This window comes from Otolemur garnettii, unplaced genomic scaffold (genome assembly GCF_000181295.1).
Source record: "Otolemur garnettii isolate 467f Iridium unplaced genomic scaffold, OtoGar3 scaffold00130, whole genome shotgun sequence".
NCBI lineage: Eukaryota > Metazoa > Chordata > Mammalia > Primates > Galagidae > Otolemur > Otolemur garnettii.
Window position 1 is genome coordinate 4,647,045 of NW_003852525.1, and position 4,121 is coordinate 4,651,165.

Consider the following 4,121-nt stretch of genomic DNA (forward strand, 5'->3'; position numbering starts at 1 on the left):
GCTGACTCCACGCTCAGACTCCATGTCTACCTAGGCGGCCACAGCAGCCCCAGACTCCTCTGTCCTCACAACTCCAAGAACACAGGAAATGAAAATCTACTCTGAGGCCACTGGTCCTAGGAAATAATTCAAGGCATCTGATGAATATGATTCAGAGCATCCAGAGTCGATGTGGTCGGGTCTGAAACACTTGTCAGAGTTGGAGTCCCCTCTCCTGGGACCTTGTGGACAGAGATGAAGAGAAATGAGGCCCCCCAAAACCTGGGGGCTATTGCCAGAAGTAGCGTCAATGGGTGCTTGGTGGGCAAGAAAAATAAAGGTCCACAGCACCCTGTTTCTCTTCAACTTTGGAAACTCAAAGCCAAAAAGAGAAGTTCAATAAAAACCCTGGGATAGAAGAGAATCTGGATACATGGGAAGTTGATACCACGTACAGCCCGGACCAGGTGATAGTCAAGGTCTTTAACCACCACTACGGTGCAGAGCCTGGCAGCTCGGACTGGATGCCAGCTGCTGTGTCCATCCTTGGGAACTGGTACATGTCAGCCCTGCCAGGGAAGGCTGCGCCATTTGTCAGGCTGGATTCAATACTTAGGAGTCTCCAAACCAAACAAAATGAAACCCTCCAAAGAGAAGGAAAGTAACTTACATAACTAATCCTTTTAAAGTGCCCATAGAATAATCCAAACTCAAGGCGAACATTAATCATAATCATCCATTGGTAAGCCATTCAATCCCCTTAGCTTTTTTTTTTTTTTAACTTTCCTTACAAATCTGGAAATCCTGTAGGCCAGGCACAATTAGAAATTGAAGATGAGAATTGACAAGGGGTGACAGTGCCCTGTACAGCTCCAGTTTCCCAAGCAAATATCCACGGGAATACAGGGAATCCTTTCTGTAATTCTTTTTACATAGGCTAATTATCCCCTCAGGTGATGACTCTGTACACCATCCCCGTGGAAGGGTGTCAAAAGTGAATTTTGTTACATGGAGCCGTATTTCAAAAGGAGCCCAAACACGTATCTCTCTTGGTAAAGCCAGATTTCACTTTGTAAAGCCAATCGGAATCCGTGGTTTTGCTTATTTGATGGACAGAGGGCCATCAGAGGGGATCAGAACACGAGGGCCGACCCACACGCCAGCACCTGATAAAGAAAAGATTCCAAAAGAAACAGAGACGCGTAGTCCCTGCTATTCAGGAGCTCACACCCGGGACTCCAGTCCTTCATACAAATGGAACATTTATTTAGAGAAGAAACAGAAACATCTACGAGCAATAGAGGTGTTAAGCGGTGTGATACATCCTGGAAGGGCCATAGAGAGCGGGAGGAAAAGGATTTCTATTCATGAAATGCTTCAGCAGCCTGGGATGAGAGTGAACGATGAACACAGCCAGAATCGCTCACAGGGGGGTGGACTCTCAACCCCTCCCCTTAGCGCCCTTTCATTTCCACCTGCAGCAAATTACCTCGCCCCTCACTGCCTGCCCTACAGAAGGGGCGTAGCCACCAAACCCCATTCTTCAGGGCTGGAAAAGCATAAATAACAAAGAAAGGGAAGACTCAGTCAAAGATGAGGGCCTAATAAATGCCTGGCTAGTTGGCGTCCAGCTCCGCAAGAACACTACCCAGAACATATGGCATCTGCGTTTCTGGATGGTTCTGTAGCACCTGTTTGGTTGAATCTGTCAGGGAGGTGACAGGGTTCGCTTACACAGTCTGTTATTAATTACTGTGAAGGATATTCGAGACACTGAAAAGCCGATCATTTCTCGGATTAAGGGAACACATCTGCCCCCGTTGTAATGTGAGAACATGATTGTCATCGGCAAAATCATGTTCTTCTCACATGGAAATGGCAAAATAAAGTTGTACAATTAAATATTTTGACCCAGGCAGTGATGAAAGGGACAGTTATGCTTCGGGGTGATTTTTAAATCCACTTCGGGGCTTTCATCTTATCGTGCAAATCGTGTGGAGGGGGGCGTTTCCATAAATGTATTTTACTTTTATTTTTTAAAAAATGAAAACTTCTTTTTAAAGAAGATATAGTTTTTCAGAAGCTGTGTTCTTGACCGCTTCGATGTTAAGCCTTTTCTTTATCTTGGTGGTTGTTGTTGTTGTTTATGTTAAATGTGCACAAAGGAATATTTATAAGGCACAAAGTATGAAGAGTAACAATAAAACAAACGGCCAGGTAACCATCACTCGGCTTAAAGAACTAGAACTTCACCTTCATGCCTCCCGCAGCTTCACCTTAATCTCAACCTCTCAACTTTTTTTTTTTTAAGTTCATATGGAACACTTCAGGAATGTGTATGTCATCCCAATCTTCCCTTATTGTTCTAATTTTAGTATATGTGCTGCTGAAACAGGTACAAAAAAAAAAATGTTGTGGTACATAAAAGAAATTCAAGCAAAACAAACTTGAAATGTGAGGCCTGGTGTGGCACCTCACACCTGTAATCCCAGCACTCTGGGAGGGAAGGCGAGAGACTCCCCCGAGATCAGGAATTCAAGGCCAGCCTGACCTAGAGCAATACCCTGTCTCTACTAAAAATAAAACTATTAGCCCAGTGTTGTGGCGGGCTCCTATAGTCCCAGCTATCTGGGAGGCTGAGGCAGGAGGATCACCCGAGCCCAGGAACTTGAGGTCGCTCTGAACTCGGCTGGTGGCGCAGCACTCTTGCCCAGGTGAGAAATTTCATCTCAAGCAAACAAACTAAAACAAACGTGCAATGTAAAAAACCCACCTTTCCCACAACCCTTCTCCCCAGGGTTTCCCACTAGCTTACTCCATTTGAAATTTTTTAGACTTCTCCCTAGTCACTAAACGTGCATAAGCATATTACGTATATACTAGATATAGGTAGATCTTTGCAAAAAGTAGGGTAAGGCATATGTACTCTGAACTCCCACTTTAACTTGGCTGTCTTTCCCAGCTGGGTCATGTAGAACACATCAATGGCAGCTAATATAATTGAATCAAAATATTCCCTTTTGAGAATCCTTACTAATGTTTAAATAAACAGCCCTGCATTTTTCTATTTCCTTGGATCCTCAAATTATGTCGTCACCCCTGGTTCTGGGGGCCCTAGGGGTGGGGACCGTGTACCCCAGGATAATAGAAAACAAAATAACGAGGTCCCAAGAGAGTTTTAGGAGAATGACAATGCCTCTGGACAACACCAGATTTGGCACATATATTCTTTAAAAGATTTTATCATATCTGTGAGGAGGTGATCTGCCTCTGCAGGGCACGTACGTTGAATTTTAAATGAACAAGAAGTAAACCTCTGTCGTGCCACACTACTAAGATTGTTGTTAGCAGTGCCACCCTCGCTGATATCCTAGGCATGCACTTAAATTTGCTTGCAGGAGATGATTGAATGAAAATATAAATGAATAAACTCCAGAAATAGTTGAATCAATAGGATGGAACCCATGAGCAAGAAAAGATGGTGTTAGAAGTTAAATAAAGCTAAAGATAAGAGATGAAGGAGGAAGGGGAGGGAGAGGGGAAGGGAGGCGGGTGTGTCCATAGAGGGAGGGTTAGTAGGGGGACCACACCTATGGAGCATATTGCAAGTACAAGTTGGATCTATCAGGTGTAGAACACAAATGTCTTAACACTGTAACTGGGTAACTCAGGTGAAGGCTATGTTAATTAGTAGGATGTAAGCACTCCAATTTGTACAAATAATCAACAAATTGAATCCCATAATGGCATAAATGTACTCATGATCTATGTACCAATGACTTAATAGACAAAAAAAAAAAGAAAGAAAGCAGATAGGGAAACACAAACTCTATGGAGCTTCTCTACCACTCCCGCCCCATTTCAGGATTCCAATCAGAAATGGAATTCTCTTTGCCTGCTCTTCTCTGGACTCCTTTTGTCGAGTAGCCTTAAAAATATAATCATAAACAGAGAAGAGTTTTAGATAAAGTTTTTGCCGCCACTAGACAACTTTCTGACCCCTGAGATGGGTGAGTATAGCTCTGGGGATTTCAGGGTGAAACGATTGATGTCTATTGACAAGTGTATATAGGCAGCGTCCCCAAGGGGGAAAATGTAGCCCTGGAGTTTAATCCCATTTATGTCCGGCTGCTATTGGAGAA